The sequence below is a fragment of the Contarinia nasturtii genome, unplaced genomic scaffold (assembly GCF_009176525.2).
Source record: "Contarinia nasturtii isolate CC-2019 unplaced genomic scaffold, AAFC_CNas_1.1 Cnas_scaffold_2861, whole genome shotgun sequence".
Lineage (NCBI taxonomy): Eukaryota > Metazoa > Arthropoda > Insecta > Diptera > Cecidomyiidae > Contarinia > Contarinia nasturtii.
This window is the reverse complement of record NW_022200178.1, coordinates 265,835-286,862: the sequence shown is the minus strand read 5'-3', so window position 1 is coordinate 286,862 and position 21,028 is coordinate 265,835. Positions and strand designations below refer to the sequence as shown.

At 35.4% G+C, this 21,028-nt stretch overlaps 1 protein-coding gene across 5 annotated transcripts in view; it reads left to right on the top strand.

The window, feature by feature from the left end:
* Positions 1-21,028, top strand: part of LOC116349318 (protein artichoke) — a 134,095-nt gene that overhangs the window by 94,236 nt on the left and 18,831 nt on the right. The window contains exon 1 of one of the 5 annotated variants that reach the window (XM_031780705.1): positions 11,217-11,260. The exons of the other annotated variants lie outside the window; for them this stretch is intronic. The gene's annotated coding sequence lies outside the window, so the exon portion shown is untranslated. Of the gene's footprint in view, positions 1-11,216; positions 11,261-21,028 lie in introns of those variants that run through there. 5 annotated transcript variants of the gene reach the window in all.

Below are 21,028 nucleotides of genomic sequence, written 5' to 3'. Positions count from 1 at the left end.
TCATTTCATTTTCAAATGCGAGTTTGCGTCAATGTGCAAATTTGATTTATCGAAATCGTATGCATTGGAACACGTTTGGGGATTTCAGGTTATATTGTGTATGTGTTAGAGTAAAATGTGTTTCTTTTTTTATTTTTTTCTCACTCCTCTTGCTTGTGCAGGTATTCCATTTGTAAATGTATGCACACGCAATATTGAAAACCGTATCAATGTAATCCGAATCGAAATTGAATGACAGAACCTTTTTGTGCCGATATTTCATTTGGATACGGATATTTTGCATAATTTTCAATGCGGTCACCTCACTACTTCTTCGTTCTCTCTTTTTTCAGTTTTTTTTTCTCTCTCTTCTTTTATTCCCTGTTACCATTATACAGAAGATAACTTACGAATTTTAATCAACTTTATCTGCCGCTTACGATCCGTTCAATTCATGCTCGTCGAAGCGATAAGCGAAATGGATATGGATATATACCCATAAGACAAAATGCCATTTTCACTATTTAAAAAAAACACACGAATAAATGGAGGGGTGAGAGTGGAATGGAAAAAAACAAGATGGAAATGGACGTTGAATTTGAATAAAACCCTCCTCGAAATGAGTGGTTTTCATTGTGGATGACTTGTTAATTTGTTCAAACACTTAATCTATTTTAAATTTTTCTAGTTGAAATTCAATCATTATTTCCGTCATTTGAAATACCGACAACGGTGCCGTTTGAATGATACACAGTTTGGCCTATTTTGTGGTTGTTGTTTCACTTCTTAAAAAAAAAACCAAAACCATTTTTTATTCTGCTTTCAACAACGAATCCATTTCGAAAAGAGATAAATATCAATGGTGAACCTTTTTGTACATTTGTGTGATACACCTTGGCTAATACAATTACGGTTCTTTTATGTGATTGAAAGAAAATCTGAGACGGTAGATTTTGTCGCATGATACAAACATTCTATCTGTATATCACAGAGTTCAAAATCCATTTTGAAAATGCACGCTAGAATGTATCGCCGTCAGCATCATCATTATATCGCTTGTTGTTTCGAAGCATAAGAAATGTGCCAATTCAATTCTAGTGCTCTGCATACAACAATATTGAAAACACACACTTTCTTTCTGTGTCGCTGTTAATAAAGAGGCATCCATTGGCAAAGTGCCGCAAAGAAAATGCTCAATACGTCAAAATAGATGTTACGTGTGATAAATTTAAAGTTTGATATAGGTCAATCTATTTCGTAGTTGACTTACGAAGACTGTGTGTGTGTTCAAAAAGGTAGAACGCATTTGAATCGAATTCTATATTGAAATAGGAATGAATTGTAAGAAAAAGAGTGTGTGTGTGAGTGAGTGTGTTATGCCAGCAGCAATCGACGCATATATGACTATATTGTCGTTTACAATCACGCCAAACGGCTGTCATATATAAAGTCAAAAATAAATACGGCGGAGATGTGATGACGGGGGGAGAAAAGGCAATCGCTCGATTGACTTGTATTTATACATACGTCCAAAACCAACCATATTCAGCCCCCATTATTTGTTTATTATTGGAAATCTACCACGATAATCCAATAATATATCACACAATCACGCAACAACACAGCACCGATCATTATTATAAGCGTATGTGCTAGTGATTCTGTCTTCTTTTTTTGGATCATCGGACCAAATATGTGCCACTCACAGCTTTTTCTCTTCTTACTCCCACTCTCTGTGTTCTTTGCACATAATAATAATTTATGCATAAATGCGTCTACCATATAGAATTCGAACTGGCAAAGCAAAGAATTTCGTCCATTTTCTATGTTCATAACTAAAGAGCTCTTTTCCATAAATTCAATTCAATATGCGAAACTTGTATATCTATCACATTCCGCGTCACTTGAAGCCAAACGCGCCAACAAAATATGACATTGGAATTCATAATGTCTCGCATCGTTGAGACTTTGCAAAATAGTTTTGGTTTTTGATAATAATTCTCCATTCGATGTCGCACTCAAATAAATTATATCTCCTCAGCTAGCCAACGAAGATGAAGGGAAATTTGTCGGTGGTCGTATCGGTTTTTTTCTCGTTTGTTTGTTTTCCTTTTTTCGCATCATTTCTATCGGTCGACAAATCATTCGGTTGTCTGCCCAAATTAAAACCCATCTCCAGCGGTTTTTCTTTTGCCATTGGTTTAACTGTGACATTTTCTAATCGTAAATATTATATTAAAATTTAATAAAAAAAGACATCAAAATCGAAACAAAACACATAAATCAGTAACTCGGACGTTTTTTGTGTCCTTTTTTATTGATGTCTTCACTCGTTTCGACGCTTCTATTGCCTATTAATCGTACAAACTTTTAATTTTGATAGCACGCACATTTTCTCTCTCTCCCTCTCTCTCTCTCTCTCTCTCTCTCTCTCTCTCTCTCTCTCTCTCTCAATATTTTGCTTTTGACTATCGATTGCGTGTTCACCGTTCTTTCAAATAACGAAACGATCCGAAAGACAAAAAGAATATTTTTTATATCGGTTGTTTGTGCCATTCTATTGGAAAATGTCCGTTGCTATGTGCTGTCACAAAATGGGACATAAACAAAACTTAGACGAAGAAAACAGTTTTTTTGCTGCATAAAAATATACGCAGCGTGTGGTAGCATTTAAGAGCATTTTGTTGTATATCTTTTTACACCCGAACGGAAACATCAAACGATATTTTTTAATATTTTCTTTTTACCCTGGAGTTCAATGAAATGTTTGGATGTATTGATTTTACTTGAACGACCACTAAAAAAAGCAACCACATCAAATGAATTAAACATAATGAATGGTAGCATCCAAACAAAAATAAAATTTCTTTTGAATCTTCATGAAGCACAATTTTTTTATGTGTATTTATAATCGGTTTTGTATTGCATAAAGTATGATTTATGTTTGATAAAGAAAATTGGCAAAAGAATGCGGTTGTTGTGTATGTGTGTGTGCTCATCAATTTAGATGATGTATACGAAATGCGCTTTATTTGTTATTCATAAAATATGAATGAGTGCTTAAAGCACTGTACTTTCCGACAATTCGAAAGAACAAAATTTCAAACATAAAAAAAAACGGATGAAAGTAATTCGCAACAAAAATGAGATACAAATATAAAAAAAAGTTTGATCGAAACGAAAGGTATGTATGTGTTACATTCGGATACTCGTGTTTCGAATCACAATGAAATTTCTTTGCGCGTGAGAATGTGAGTCAGTTCAATTTTTTGCACATCGAACATTGACAGAAATAACAAGCAAATTCCTGATCGACTGACAACTGAAATGAAACATATCTACATGTGATTGACACTAATTCACCTCAAGCGGCTTGTATTGTCCACATTGTAGCTTTTAATAAACAAAATTAGGCTGAAATACATATAAAAAACGGGTATTTTATCGGTTATGATCAATGAAATCACATCTGCTGTCATCTTATCTTTATTTAAAATGAATCAATGGGCAAAGATGTGATTTCATTGAATTTTGGATCGCGAGAGAGAACGCGCGCGGCGCGAACATTGATGATAATGGCAAGTACATGGTCGACTTAACGAACCAAATGGATTTTATTTGCCGAAAGTTTCTTATGCTCGTTAATCTTTTGGCACGTTTTTATTACCAATTCTATTCAAATCATCTGCACCGTCCTCACCGTTTTATGTGCGCTGCCAGAAGTACTTAACCAACATAAATTTCGTCCGTGAACAAAAAGTAATCAAATAAAGCAAAAAAAAAAATAGGGACTGTTTTAAATTATAGGCTCATTTTGACATATTCGCTTCGTGAACATCGGATCGAATCGCATTTGAATTGTGTGTAAGTGTGTATACACTTGGCCCGCGTCAATCCAAAATTGAAGTGAATGAAATTATGAAAATTTCAACATTTTCACCATTTGCATCTAGTCACTTTTTTTTTCTTCCGAAGTTCTTCCATTCACATGCAATAAATGTTCAAAGACACATAAAACAAAAACCATTTTAAATGTATGAACAAAAAAGAAGGGCGCGCACACATTTCGTTCGGTTTTATTAGTGCAAAGCTTTTTTCCCTGTTCGTTGTCAGATTCGATGAGCCTTGATTTCTGCACTTTTTTTAACTTGGATTTGTCAAAATGTTCCACTTCTAACAACACGATTTGTCTATAAATTTTCATATTTAAATTATTTGCAGATACAGTTTTTTTTCCTTCTTCTCCACATCTTAGTTCCGTAACAATGCCAAACGCTTTTCGTTCTACTTGTTCGCCTACGAGTTATGTTCGCTTTTTGTATGAGTGAATTTTCGTCGCTTTGTCTGTTTTGGGCTTCCGTTACCCGGAAAAATTGCTTTTCTGCCTGAAGAAAAGCCTTGGAATTTTACATAAAAAAAACGCAACAAATATAAAAAAAGATACATTCGGTTGTTGTGTATTTTGCTTTTGTACTTGCAGTGAATTCGATGTACTTGCAGTGAACGAGATAGAGAGAGGGGGGGGGGGGCGAGAAGAAGAGTGAACGCGCATCGAACACAACAAACAACAGTCAGCAATATGGAATGCCAATAGTAGAATTGTGTAAGCATGGAAAAGACAATTTCTGGTACTGAGCACATAAATATAAATTTGCATTGCCCCGAGATTTACAACCGCACCGCATTTAGGAACCCATAAATAGATCTCATTTGCTTGTGTCGCTTTCTTATTTCTTAAATGCTACCCGTTTTGCTTTCACCATATTTGGTGTCTCTTTTTTTTCGTGCGTTGTCGCATTTTTTCCTCCACATTTGTTCTTCAGGCAGGCGATGCGGGACCCGAAAACGCTCAACCAACCGATACATCTGAAGAACGGTTTTATGGATTCATTTGAAACATAATGCTTTATTTTACTTTCGAGAAGATAAAGTGTGCGAGAGAGAGAGAGAGAGAAAAACGGAAAGGAGGAGAAAGATACAGTGTGCCTTTGATAAAGACGGAAATATCTAACAAAAATATGGAAATATCAACAAATTATTTAGTTGAATGCGTGGTAAATAAAATGGGAGTTATGGGTTGAGCATTTTATGCAGTCAAAAGGGAACAGACCGATAATCGGATGAAAATACTTGTTATGACATTGTACTTTTCGTCAACCAAACATACACCGAATGACGTATTTACTTATATATATTATATAATATTATTATATTGTATTTATCGAAATGTTTGATTTTTGGTATAATGTTGAAGTTCACTGTTGAACCTCTTTATTACCATATCCAAAAATATGACAAATGACATTCGGTTTTTCTCAACAGATTGCCGCATTCACCCTGACCTGACGATGAGGGCGATGCCAATGGAATATATCCTTATGTCACACGAGGCACAATTTTAAACATTGAGACATTTATTGCCACTGTGTTTTGTTGTTTACAAAATTAGCATTTGGCGTACGCCGTTTATTGGTTAATTTTTGGCATCATTAATTTCGTCGGGTTGCGGCACGGCTATTAATTTGTAATTTTCCAAAAGCGGTCGTGTGCGAGTGCGAGTGTGTGTGTATATTGTTGGCTATTGCTTTCTCTCGTCTATGCCGTATTCAATTAAAATTTCAAACATCCAAAAAAGGATGAAAACACCAATGCACATTTACCAAAAGTCACGAAAATGCGCTCATAATCACACAGATTTAAAATTCAACATAAACTTTACCTATTTGTTTTGAGCACACTTTCATTTCTCCCCTTTTCCGGTTTATTTCTCTCTCTTCCCTCACTGTCTGGCTCCCAATCATTATCTGCTCTGTCATTTTCGGTCTCATTTTAACCCGAACATATGTGCTCGCGTGTATATGGTATCGTCACAACATCCTAATGACGTGTGCGACCGTAATGCTCTATAATAAGCATATAATATTCAAAGTATTCAATATTATCGCATTACATATGCAAATGAACATTCGGCAAATGTTTTGATAAATTTTGAATAAAATTGTGGATGGGGCGGGGAGACAGAGGGTCGATATGTGGAACCTAAGTGAGTACATGGTTGCTGTAGTAACTAAATGCCAATTTACAACAAAATTTTTAATGACACCCATCAAATTGGTTCAGCAATGCCATAAAATACAATTTATATATATGTATGAAATATATTTATAAATAGTCGAATTTAATCCCTGATTTCAGGCATCATGGTTTGGTGGGTGTGTGTATGTGTGCGGCTGTGTGTGTGGAAATATGGAAAAGATCAAGCTTAAAAAAGTTTTTGAACGTCGCTTTTTAATGATGTCAATGAAAATTAAACGTGCAATCAATTAGCCAATGCTTCTGGGTGTCAATGGCGACGGCAACAGCAACTGAAACGATAATATCATCGTCATCATCACTACCACCGCCGCTATACCGCCAATACCATGTGCATCAACGTCGCATGTTTTATCGCTTCCAACATGTTCGAACGTTAAATGTGCTCAAAATGCACGCATTCAGCGAAATTATAATTCATTCAAGTTAAATCTATTTTGATTTTTAATTAACGAGTAATTAGATTCACTCGATTTTTTTTCGTGCACTTAACGCTTATGTGGATTTATGGCAGTTTTTAGTTGGATCTTCCATCATTTTCTCATCAGACTTTGAGCGTGCAATTTGTGCATTGGGCCGTAAATAATGACGAAATGGTGCGCAAAAAATGCAAAAAGATGATGGTACATGAATCGATAAAATTGAACATGCTTCACCGTTCAATAACCAACTTTTTTTCGCTTTTTTGTGGAAATTTCTCTGCTTTTTCGGTACGACGAATGAGCGAATATCATATTATGGTGTGCAAACCAATTACACAAGTTAGCGCTTATCGCAGGTCGAATTATTAGCCATCTTTTTCGAAGTAAAACGTATTGAATTGTTGGTTATGCAACTCCTGGCACCAATGAATGTGCCATGTAAGAACAAATCCGTCCAATTAACATAAATAACATTTATATTCAAAATGATCATATCTGCCTTCTGTTCCGCCACTTTTTTTTTTCATTATTCCGTTTTCTTTTTGCTCTGCCAACTTCATTCACCGACGAAAATACACCATCCTCTAGATCGGCAAATTATTTCAACTATAATTCGATTCTCATGAGTGCCTCACGCGCACATGTTCACATCGTATTTTTCTCTTTCTGCCACTGCTTCGCCCTTCGACCATTTCTACCACTTTGCATCATTCGAATAGTTTTTTTTTATCATGGAATTCGCATAACTCTTTTCTGCTTACGCAAAATTTTCCATTTTATTACGGTAATTCGTTTTTTTTCTCGCTCTCTTGATTCACTTGGACTTTTAAACTCGTGGACACATGAAATAATGCTTAAATTAAAATCGCTGCTTTTGTTCATAAGACGACAACCGCTTTAACACCATTAGAACTGGCCCATATTTTTGTCTGTACAAACTGCAAAAAAAAATCACCCGAAATAGTTTTGCGACGAGCAAAAGGGTTTCGTTCATCGTTTGCACTGGGAATTTATTGGGCAAAATTTTACATAAATTTAAAATTGTTGAGCAAAAGTACAGCGTGCCGAGTGTGCCATCAAATGGACATAGTGGAAGAGAGCGACGAGACTGAGAAAAATACATTAGCTAATAGAAACGCGTTGAATTGTACGATGAATGTGGGAGGTTAAATACATATTCAGCGAATATTTCAGCGTGAATAATAATAATAAAACGAACTTTAACATAAAATGAAACACACAATAAATGCAACAAAATGATTGGAGAAGCATGCGAATAAGCCCAGAGAAATTGTTGTAAAAATAGCGGAAATTCTCTTTTTTTGGTTGAAGATATTTTCGGGTTTGAATCAAATCCTAATGAATTCATCTCTAGAAAATTATGTGCGTGGTTTTTTTCTTCTTCTGTGTTAAATGTCGTTTTTCGATATTTTGAATTAAATAAAACTGAAAGCGCACCATAGCTGGTAGCTGTTGAGCGTTGTGTGAACAATGGGCCAGCTGCATGTTTGAGCTTCGCAGTTTTGAGCAAACCAAAAGAATGTGAAATGACTTTTACATAGTTTGTGCCGTGCAATATTTTATTTCATATATTCTCTGAGTGGAGGAAAAAAAATGGAGCTCGAGATTCAATTTTTGGGCGAGCTGAGCTTTACGGCTTCCAAAATTCATGTTTCGCCACCATACTTCACTTCTGTAATTTGAAGACAGACCGAGAAAGAGACAGAAAGAAGGAGAGAGAGAGCGGGAGAGTAAAATGGAGAATGCGACCATCATGCATGAGAATGCAATACAATGCGATTGCGGTTTTTTATTTGCGGCCAACAAAACACATTATTCGCACATTTTATGTGTCATATTCATTGAATGTGTCTGGATACCGCAACTTCTGTCATTTAATTTCTAAAGGAAAAGCTCGAAATGAGCATTCTCTCTCAGACCGAAACGAAATGAAATTAAACTTTTATAGTCATTTAATTTCTTCGGGGTTCCTTTTCTTGTGTGTGTGTGACTTTTTTTTGGACTGAAAAGTCCCAAAAGAAAATTTGCTCATTCTGTGCTTACTCGCCAACACTATTTCAGTTGGGCTCTATTTTTCCAATCCTTTCGGCTTCTATCTCACTTTCTCATTTTATCTGTTGTTTGCGCAGATTCATATCTAGGGGCTCAAAGTGAGTATGTTATAAACTATGCAGTCGCTTGTTTTTATTTTGTTTCAAACTGTACTCACGAAGCACACACACCATTTACATGGTTGTTCGACAAGATTCTTTGCAAACTGTTTGATGAAAAAAAAAAACACACACAAACACACCCAAGAGCAAAGAAGAAAAACAAATTTCCCGTTTTTTGGAAGAATGTGTGTATTCATTGAGTAACACATTTAAGCTATTGTATCGTGAAACGTCGACATATTTATTGTCGGATATCAAACAGCCATACAGTTTATTGTTGTGTCTTGCTGGGTGATACAATGTTAGTGCGTATAGGCTATACGGTACAGCAATTGTTTAAACTTTTCTGATTTATTATTGCAATATGTGTTCTGTCCGAGGGATGCGCGTGCTCACACAAAGACACTAAAAGCTTTTCATTTTCGCGAAATGAAAAAGAGATCGAAGGAGAGAGAGACACATGCTTTAATTACGTTTTTAGTCATTTCATGGGCACTCTATCTTACTTAACATTAACACATGCTCAAGCTCATGCAAAAACTATTTTCTCGTGCATGGTTTTTAGCTATGCCTTTTGATCGTTTATTTTTCGTATTGCAGTCAGCCAAGCGATGCAAGAGAGCCGGAGATAGATAGAGAAGCAGAGACCGAGAGCTAGGAAGTGGTAAAAATCGAAAAGAAATACAAAACTCATTGTCACAGCCATTGCATACTTATATACATCAGATAATGTAATTCGTCGTCGACAAATTGCTGGTCAAAAAATTGATTGTCGAGCGAAGTCAAATGTAGTATGTGCGCGTAAGTGAAACTATTACAATGTTTACGTAATTTTAGTTCGAAACGCGTTTCATTATTATTGTCTCTTGGCAAATATGCCATAAGGAACACACTTCGTATAAAATGCGGCCAAAACAGATGAAGCGAAAATAGCGCGAAAGAAGAGAAAACACATTTTTTGATGCGGATCGTTTACAATGTTCAAAATAAAATGTACTTGCACTTTTGGGATTTTAATTAAAAAAAACTGTTCGGAAACTCGCAAAGAGTCACTCTCGCAAGCGAATGAATGAATAAGTGAAAATGGTCGTTGGCATTTTGCGAACGATGAAAAATGAAATTGAAAAGCCACTTCACAAATCAGCAAATAATTAGCTTGGACGCGTTTTGCAACGACAAAACGAAACATTCGCCAACAGTGTAATATAGAGGAGTAAACTTTTTCTCTGACGAAAGAAATGCGGGAAAAATCATAAAAAACATATGCGACCGTGTGTGTATGTGTTTTTTCTTCTCTGGCTGTCATCGTTTTCGTCTGACTGGAAATTCTTCAGTTCGTTTGCACAGAACTTTAACATGGCCAGACTCATTTTCGACAAAGGTTATGTGCATAAAAAAACGAACAGTATCATTAACGAAATGTATATATGCTCTGGAAAAAATCTATCAAATGGTCTAGCATCAAGTAGTTTGATTCAAACATATGCTCGAAAGAACCGGAACATATAAAGTTTCAACGAAAATCCAATCTAACATGGCACTATCATCGGGGAGTTACCCGAACTTTACATATTGTCGCTTCAAGGCCACAAGCGAATCCTTATTACATCCATAATGCCGATTAAATGGAATGCTATTGTTCATTCAATGTATATGCGAACGCGCTCGTGTGTGTGTGAGTTAGTACTTCTAGAAAACAGTGCCATGATTTTTATGAGAGCAGAAAGAACGGCAAGCATTTCAAAGTTCGTCAGCTCATAAACCGGGCTACTACACTTTATTTCACATATGCCGGAGTAATTGAATTGCTATAATAGAAACAGCCGTTTACATCTTTCAAGTACACATATGCTTCGTACCGAACTCGAAATACATGTACGATCATAAAACAAAAGGCAATGACGCAACAATGCGATATATATATAGTATAATGTTCCCGGTTTTCGGTTCGGTTGGTAAAGTAGGAGAAAAAAATAATCGTTCGTAGATTTTATTGCATTGTGTAAATGGTGAACAATGTTCACGTAAAATATTCACTCTTATCGATTGTGTATTGAAGCGCCAAAAGCAGCATTAAACAACAGAACATATAAACAACTTTAAATATGTCGTCGATAATAAAATGCGTACACACACACTTTATCTTAGGCCAACATACCATTCCATTCGTATTCATTTATTCAGTCGATGAATGTATTAAAATTGTGATTTTGAAAAGTTAAAATGATGCACTCACTGCAGTTTCCAGTTTTTGCACTTTTTTTCATTCTTTGTGACTCTTTCTATATTGTAAAACAGTTTTTTTTAAATGACTTTACTACAGCTGTTTGTCTCGGGGGAAATTCAATTCGGCCACAAAACGATTTTGACATTTAGTAGAAAATGAAAAGGGAATGCGAATCACAGAACAAAGGACAATGAATGATGCAGCTTGAGAGACATACCAAAATAGTTTTCTTATTTTCAAAATACCAATGTGATTTTATTTGGCTTTGTGTTAATTCCATGGAGGCGATCCTCTCTCTCTCTCGCATTCGCCATTTTTGAATGAATTTTGGCCAGAAGCACATCGAATTATTATTATTATTAGAGGTAAAAAAGGGGCTAAGAACTGTTAAGCCATTTATTTTTGTAACATTGTTTATGCCATTTTGCAGTTTGGTTGCTATGTTTTTGCCTGCTGTCGACTGTTGTGGCTGGGTTTTTGTATTCAATGAAATTGAATAGAAACGGGGAGTGAATGATGTCGCCTTTACAGCAATTGAATTGATGGTCAATGCGTATGAGTAAAATTGCATCAGCAATCGACCAATGTGACTAAAGCACACTTGTATTTATTATAGCTTTTCACATTCAAGTTTTATGCCATTCGCACACTCTGTATGTCGAGATGTTTTCGTTTTCTCGTTAACGATTTACTTTCGGCTCTATTTTTTTCGCTCTCTCTTTCACTTTCTTCACTTCAGCAGGATTCTACCGCATGTCTTCCAATGAATCTACACTAACATACGACTTAATAGATTTTCCCGTTTTTTTTGTTCCTCTTCTCATTTTTTGCAGTCATTTGCCCTCTCAATGTTTTGCTTCTTACGTCTTGATAATAAATATATAAAACGTAACATTTTAAGTGGTCGATGTTTTTGCGTGCCTCTTTCTGTTGAGGAATTCGGTTTTTTGTTTTGTTTTTGTTGCAAATGTTTTTGCTTGTATTCATTTTTCTTCACATTCATTAGTCACTATGTATATCCATTTCAATCGTTTTTCTTTTGATTCAGAGACCGCTTTTTTCTCGGTTGGCATTTCGCTAGTGTTGCGATTCCATTATCTTATACTCATTTTATTCATTTTGATGGTTTCGTTTTTGTTGTTGTTGGATCTCGTTTGGTTAAAAACCCAACGGCATGGCATCAGTGCGTACGTTTATGGGAAAATAAATTGTAGTTAGCGCCAAAACTATTCAATTCATGAAAATGCGGCAAATATAAACGTTCTGAAACCATACAAATGGACAAACACATAAATAAACGCTTCTATATAAAAATACAAAACGAGGGAATGAAAGAAGAGAGAGGGAGAGAGAAAAAAGCACACATTAAATGTGAAGATAAACATTTGAAAAAAATTTATTACTTCATCATTTTGTTGAGTTTTTTTCTCTGTGTGTTTATTTTGTCCAGTTTTTTGTGTGTTGTCAATTCACTTTGTCGAAAAACAGTATACTTTACAAATTGCATGAGGATCCAAGCCACGCAATAATCCTGTTTGTAAAAGTTTGCCTGACGAAACTCACCCTGAAAAAAAACCGCTTCACATTTATAAACAGGTGTGGATATGGTGCGTCAAATGAATGTGAGAAATTGATTCGTGTCAAGTGCAATTGATGCCATTAAAACTTTTTCTTTGGCATGGAATGAGATGGAAAAAATACATAGAGGTAGAGTGATATAGAATCGGATGTTGACCAATTTTTCCGGTTCCGGTAACACGTTCTTCTCTCCTTATCGCTCTTCAGATGCCAACCGCTTTCAATTTAATTTAGATATTTGTTTGCAGTTTGTTGCTTCATTTTGCTCACACTCACTTATGCACCATCACCTCATACTCGATGCGGTTTCTATTCCATTCAAGTTTTCACTAATTGTGTTATTCCGTTTATTTTGTTTATCGGTTTAATGAGTACTCTCGAGTGCATGTGAAAAACCTGACTAAATATATGATTTGTTATTTTCCCTTTCCATTTAGCTTTTACCTCGTGAAAGTTTGCATGTTGGGAAAATGCTTTTGGAAAATGTTTAGTGATTTTTGGTGTTACGTTTTACACAATCTTTATCACTTTACCTTTTTCGTTCACTCTCAATCGTGCCCATTTTCACATCTCTTTAACACTATCTATTATGAATTTTCACCGGCGACCATTTTTCAGCTCTATTAAAATGGGGCGGTTGGTGTGTTGCCCCATGTTTGAATGTGTAATTAAACATTTTGTCGGGAAAAAATCAGTTTTTAGAATTTGATTTATATGCTTTTTGATTTGCGTTTTATGACCATCGCATTTGTCATCGCCACACAAAAACATACACACACACACTGTGGAATATTCTCTATGCTGAACTACAAACAGCATAAAATCGTTTAAAACTTTTTCACATTTGATTTTTTTTGTAAACAGCAATTATGCATCAGCAATTTCCCCTCATAAATAACAAGCAGAGACGATTGAATACGAAAATGGCCCAAGACTCTGCCATCTAATTCATTTTCATTATGATCGTTAAAATTTGCAATGCATTAGAATTGCTGATGTCGCCTGAAAAATGCTTATTTCATTTTCACGCCTCGGATCTTTTTTCTCCCCCTCTTTCTCTCTTTCAATGTTGTTGTTGCTGTTGTTGTCTTGTGCGCACCGTGTCAAATTTATCACTTACTTTATTTGAACACATTCAAATGCAATGAACTTCGAAAAGGATCAAAAATGAGCAGAGAAAAAAATGGCCGAGCTCGTAAAAAAATATATATACGAATGAGTGTATTAGTTTTGTCCCATAATTTTTTTTTCTGTCTCCCTCTCTTTCTTCCTCTCTGTCACACTTTCTCTCACTTTCAATGGCATTTGTTCACTAGCGATTGTGCACTTGCTGCTCTAACGTGCACCTAACTCAATTGATTTATTTATCACATTGTGCGCAGGCTATAAACGTACATTTTATGTACGACCATTCGTTGTACGGCATTCGAATGCATGCACACACTATTTTTTCCTCTTTCAATTGGAAATTGCATGTAAATTTAAAATTTAAAATTAATTTTCGTAATGGATTTTCGAAGCATATACAGGCACATCAGATTGGTATTAGCAATGAACATTGTAAACGACTGCTGTCGCGTCGTTACCACTGTTCCAGTTGATTTAAAAAAAAAAACGCCAGTTCGATTGGCTGCACACTACAGCCACTACAGTGTACCACATTAACATGGCTAAAAATCATTTTTCCACATTCAATGAAATTCGCTGGCCTATATCAAATTGAAAACCATTTTTAATTGGACCAACGATGTAACAACTCATCCAATTTGAACGCACAATTTCGAAACATTGCTACTTGATATACGGGACCGCATTTTCAATTCCAATGTTATAACAAATAGTTTTTAATCGATTCCGTGTGTGTGTTTGTTCTTCATTACAAAACTTAAAAAGTGTCAAATTGCACAAATGTTTGATTTCAATTGGAATGACCAATCTTCGGTCTGATATTGATGCACTTCGGATTGAAATATCGAACCACGTTTTAGCACGAATGCACACTGAGACCAGACACTGAACTATTGAAAGTAAATACTTTACGATTGAATACTTTTCATCGTGGCAATACCGTTTTCATCTTCTTCTTCGTTGTTTTTATGGCCGTATAAATTTGCTGCTGAGACGTAAAACAGATTAAAGAAGTTTAACTGATCGCACAGCATAAAACGAATGCATTTTATTTGGACATCAATAGTTTATGGATGGGAGTGTGCACTTTCGAAAATAAACCAAGTCAAATATGCTGCAAGTCAATGGTCTAACGTTGTGCAAAAATATAAGAGTGTAGAGAAGTTCTTTACTTTGAAAATAAACGAAAATGATGATGAAAAAAAAGAATCTTTGAACATTTTTCTCATATATGTATATATGGGAATATGCTCACCAATAAAACACAAACTTATGATGATTGAAGTTAAAGTTTAGGGCTGATGAAATTGATGAGCAAAGACTCATAGAACGATAGAATGACAGAGAAAAGTTTTTATTCATCTTCAATTTTGAATGATTAGTTCCATGAAATCCGCATTGCATAAGAAAGTACGTCAGGGATTCGATATGATTTCATATAAAATATATATTTACTAAAATATTGTTTAACAGTAATTTGCAAAGTGCGTTAATCTCGTTCAAACTATGAGTTACACTTTTTTGCACCACTATTCTATACATATTTACTCTCATAATCGAAAAAATAAATGTAAAACCATACTCAGACTAACTAAACGACTTTTTCACTTAACCGCATCAATAAAGCAGAAAATTACCGTTTTGCTTAGTCGTCTACAGTTTGCTGAATGGGTAAATTGATTACAATGTAACCAAACAACTTCACCCCGAGCGCAAAAAGGCGAACAAGTCACCATAATTTGATGTGCATTTTTTTCACATCAACCAATATACCGCCACAACATTGACATTGGACGCAAATCATATGTCGACTTCCATACGTACTATGTAAGGATGGTTCTCGTAATTAGATGTTCGCAACAACACATATGCAGCAAATGGTATTCATAAATGAGGGCGCAAAAAAAAAAGTTTTTCATTTTGGTTTGTTGTGTGCTTCGATAGGGAAATTATAGCCTCTTTCAAACTAAATATTGATTGATTGCATTTTTCCTCCGGCAAAATTCGATTATAACTTGTTGTAAAAGGCATCCAGCAAGCAATCAACCACTTCAATCCAGTCCAATTGATGTGGCATACGCATCAAAAGCTCTACTCAACATATGAATTTTCACCGGAATTGATCAAGACTCTGATTCAAGAGTAATGAAATCAGAAATTGTTTCTCTTGCTCTCTCGTTGAGACGATGAAAATAACGAACGACAACGACAAAAAAAAATTTCATGGAAATAATAACACAATGGATACTTTTTTTTTGAATGGCCTGCGGTTCGTTGACGAACGTGTATAACTCATATACGGTTGCTTCTTTTTGAATGAGAAAAAAAATGTGAAAATCATGGTTGATACGATACACGGAAGAAGAAAGTTATAAAAAAAGTTTGCCGATCAAATGGCTAACTTTTCCATTCACCTCAATCAAAAATTATCCGAAGCGGTAGTGCACTAACTAGCCGCTTTGGGCATATCAAAGCGATGACGGAGCTTGGCTGCATTTCCATTTAATCGTTGTCAAATCGATTATTCAAAGTCTTTTCACATCGACTTCTAGCGAAGATTTTTGCGAGAGAAGAGAAAAGTATACACTCACAGGATTTCGATGAGTTTTTTTTCCTCTGCATCCTTCACATATAGATTTCCTTGCGTTACGGGAAGTGGAGTGTGTGGAAACCGGAAAAAAATGCAAATAATGTTCGATATTTGATTCTTCATAGTTATGCTTTGTCCATTTATTCATCTGTGACTGAATGCCCCCATATTTTCTCCTGATCGACAAAGTTCGCGAAACACACACACATACATATATCTCATAAAACATTACCATTCACCATAGTTGGAATATTTTTCCATCGAACTTTTTTTTCCCGGAATTTCAACTACGAAGTGAAAAAAAATACGGTCTAGTTTTTGCGTACTGAATGCTTCGAGTGACGGAAACAAAGTGAATTTAATAATTTTATCCCGATGCTGAGAAGAGCATATCAATTTTCTATGCATTGCGACACCCGCACTATATATGGGATGTATGACGCGCGAGCGCTTCGCTTCAGATAAATATTGATGAAATATGTTCATATATCGGAATATTCACACTCAAATGATGTTCAAACTTGAATTTACATACTGTATTGGTGTGTATATGCATCTCTCTCTCTGTGTATGGATTTTCACATATATCTAAAACTGCGGCTGTTTGAGACACTGCACAAAATATTGTGTTCGCATTGGTACACAGGCAAAAAAATATGGGCGACGGTCACATTTGAAAGGCAAAAAATACGAAAATAGCAAAAGCTTAGGGCGGATTTGATGCTGTCGTTTATTTATGATTTTTCACCATTTTTTCCCGCCGATATTTTGGTTTTTTCGTTCGTATTCAACGTCATTATCGAGCAGATGCCAAAAAATTTCTTAGTTATTACTGAATTTCTAGTATTTGCTTTTTACTACGTTTGTTTTCATAATAATCCATTCGATTTCTGTTCAATTCCATACGAAAGCTTCTTTGTTATTGCAGCGAGGTTTGAATTCGTTGAACATTCCAAATTCTCTTACCCTTTGCAACTTTAAAATGTCCTTGAACTGCAATTTGCAGTAAATAAAACAGTGTACAGCAGAGCATTTGGATGCGTTTATTATGCCACAGTACATGTATATGCCGAACTTTGCAAGGCAAATATACAAAATAAAAATTATATATATATTAATAAAAGGCATTCTAATAATTCTATACTGATTGAAAAATATTTGTTTGCAATTTTGTTCATTTCTCATTTCACAATCAAAGCAATACGATTCAAGAATTCGCTACGTTTAAAGGTATTTACCTAATATTTATGACATTTTGTTCAACTCCCAATGGGAGTTCGAATTTCTTTTTCTACGATTTGTTTCCAATTTTTATTTCTGCGTATGAATGGACCATTTTTCCATCATACGGTATTCAATTGCAGAATTTTTTTTCTCTTTACGTTTTGTTAGCTGGGGACTATTTTTCGAAGAATTTCTCTGCACACAAAAATTCAATCGGATTTTTTTTGTGTGTGTAAACTTTTCGGACAAATTCTTTTAACCACTTCGATGAAAAATATTAAAAATATTAAAACAGTTTGGAATCGATCAACTGTAGGTAAAATAGAAGGGCAAAAAAATCGTTTCCTCTCTTTTCTCACAGCAGGTTCCTGCTGACAATAAAGCGATGTCAATTTTTTGTATTTTTTTTCGTGAATTTATAACTGTAATATCTTTCTGAGCGCATTTCAACAAAACCATTGTGATAACTTTCGCTGGAATTTATTTGCCGTACTCATGGAGTCCTATTAAAAAGGCATTTGCCAGAGAGCAGAAAAAAGCGCAAACATTTTTTATGTGGAGCATGGATCCAAAAGCATTCACGAAATGATTAAATTTTTCTTCCTTTGATTGGAATCCCAACGAAAAAAAATGGGATCCAGTTCTTTTTTATAAATATTTTATTTTGACATAAGATTTTGGAATAAAATTAAATGCTTTCACAAAGTCGAAAGAGTTTGATGCATTTATTTCGGTCTTTGTTTGAATTGGTGATTTGGTTCTTTTTCATTTCGACTGTGAGAAATTCAGCATTCACCATTCCGGCACGAAGACGAAAATGCGCTGCTGCGTACAGATGAAACAAATCGCTAACAACTAAGAAGTCATAATAAATTTACAGATTATTCGAAGGATGCTCTTTTTTTGTTAACTGCAATAATATTTTTTGTGTGAGCGCGTGCGTGTGTTATTGTTGCATGTGAGTTAGTAGTAACGTAGTGAAGTAAAGCACAATTTGACAAATAGCTGGAAAAAGGAAAGGATTTCAACATTTTTCATCTAAATCCATGCATCATGCATCTTCTGGTGGAATGTTTCGTTCGATGTGAAAATGTTTTATTCGTCCGTTGCATCTCTCACTCTTTATTTTTCTCGCGTTTGTTGGCCAAATTGTACATGTATATTTCTCTTTTTGTTCAGAGATTTTTTGCTTTTGAGAAAAAACAAACGACAACACCGAGAAAAGGGAGAGAGAAAGCGAAAAGAATGAAAAAGAAATCAAGGGAGAAAAATGCGCACATTTCCCGTGTGTATTACACTTTGTGCGGGCTATATGGGGCGGATGTGCTTGCATTTTCAAACAACAAACATGGCGAAGAAAACGAGCGTAATATTTCTGCGTGTTTGAATTTATGAATATCTTATGTAATAGATATATGAATGACAAGGTACACAGCCGAAATACATGTAATAATAAATTTATGAGAACTTAGAAGATGCTCAAGATGGCAAACATGATGATGATGATGTGCACGTCAGATGGAAATCAAAACGAAAGTGGATTGAATATATGATGGGATATTTGTGTACGCATATGTCTTTAGCAAAGACCGGAAAAAACAAACACACACGAACCAGAGCAATTGCAGCATTAATAAAGAAAATCCAGTGACATAAATTCATCGGTGATGAGACCGGGAGCAAAGTCAACGGCTCAATTGCAAATGAGCGAGAGAGAGAGAGAGAGAGAGAGAGAGAGAGAGAGAGAGAGAGAGAGAGAGAGAAGAACATATGTTACAAACATGGAAATCTCGGCTCGGTGTATTCGTTTGATGGTCGCGGGTAGGCAACAAAGATTTATTGATATTAGACTATATCGTTTAGACGTGATTTGTATGCGTACATGCAGCGAAAAAGCGAACCAAAATACGAAATGAAACACATTCACTCAGTGATAATAATTATCATTTACTTAATTATACCTTAAGGGAGATGCCTTGCGATGTAATTACGATCTATTTATTTCTTCCTTGCTTCTGCGATATACACACAGTATACAAGCCCCAAAAACAACACCCTTGAAAATTTATGTATATAACCTGTGTCATAATCATAAAATAACAAACCAATTGCACGTTTATATGTGTGTGCGTCGGCAAAATACCAAGCTCAGGTACTACACATTTTGAGAATTCCGATTGTACAGAAGAGCGAGCAGAAATCTGTTCTGGCAACCACCTAAAATTGCCCTTCCGTTGTATATGTATGTGTGGAGATTTGATTCCAAAGCTGGTTTAATTGACTGATGCATATCCTTGCCGATTGCGTTGAACATTGCCATTTTATGTGTGTGTACGGAACGTATAAAGCCTATAAACCACTTATACGTTTCGTTGGATAATGGAGAAATGAATGGAAACCGACACAATTCAGGTTCATTGACTGTAATGCACTGATTTTGGAACGATTTCCAGAAACCTTTGCCCAGAAAAGTAAATCATCATAATCACCGCATATTTAATGCACACACCTTCCAAATACTCGTACTATGTGCACAATATGCAACACATGAAATATGAAGCGTGTATGCCACGAAAAAAAAGCACGGGCCACAGAAAACCACCGAGACACAAGCAAAACGAGAATTATTACTAAACAAATAGAGCAAATGTTGATGAATATGTGCGCATTTAAAAAGAGTGCTTGAAATGTTTACTTCGATTTTACTGGCGCATATATATCTTAAGCTGGCCATTTGTTGCCAACAGCAATCTCTTTGCCAAGGTAGAAAAAAAAAGTTAAATCGTTGCGATTTTCAACAACTTACTTCGATGTTGAATATTGTCGTCTTCCATTTTATTTATACATATTATCAGTGATGGGCCATCAGTCAAAAGCGCGTTTCGTGAAGGTTCACAAACTTTTGGATGAAGAGATATCAGTTAAATCATATATTGCCCATTTCTGGAGGGGAAAGGTGGCGCTACCAACGGAAATTCACCTTGCACCTTCGTTGCTTATGCCTAACATTTAGACACGGTATATCGCATATGTTGGTATGATTTTGAATCGTAGCATTTGGCAGATAGTATGTAAAACATGCACATCATAGACCTTTATCCTTAACATCGTTTTGCAGTAATTCCGCACATAAACCATAAACAACGCAAAGTGTTTAATACATAAATTTCCTGTCTTGCCCTCGATCTCAAAGACTTAAGCACTAAGAAATATGTCTTATTTTGAATTGGCCTTATGCCACTGCCAACTCGTTCTCTCCCTCTCACTCTCAAGTCGTATACACTCACGTCGCCCGTTCAATTTTGATGGCAAATAGAAGAACTTAGTATGAACTCTGCATACGATTTTCATGAGTGCCATTATATCATATCTCATTCCTCTTCGCTCTGCCTCTCATCTTTGTATGCGTGCTCACAGAAAAAGTGGAGACGGTTTTTCCGCAAATTATTGCAGAAACAGCAGAGCAGCACTAAAAACGTGTTTTTTGTAGCTTATTTTGACAGCTCCGTACAAATGTGTGTATTTTGACGTTTGACATTATTTGTCATCAGTTAGACAAAAAATTAGAGTCAATGTAAGTATTTATTTTTTGAATAATTTTTGTAATGTCGTT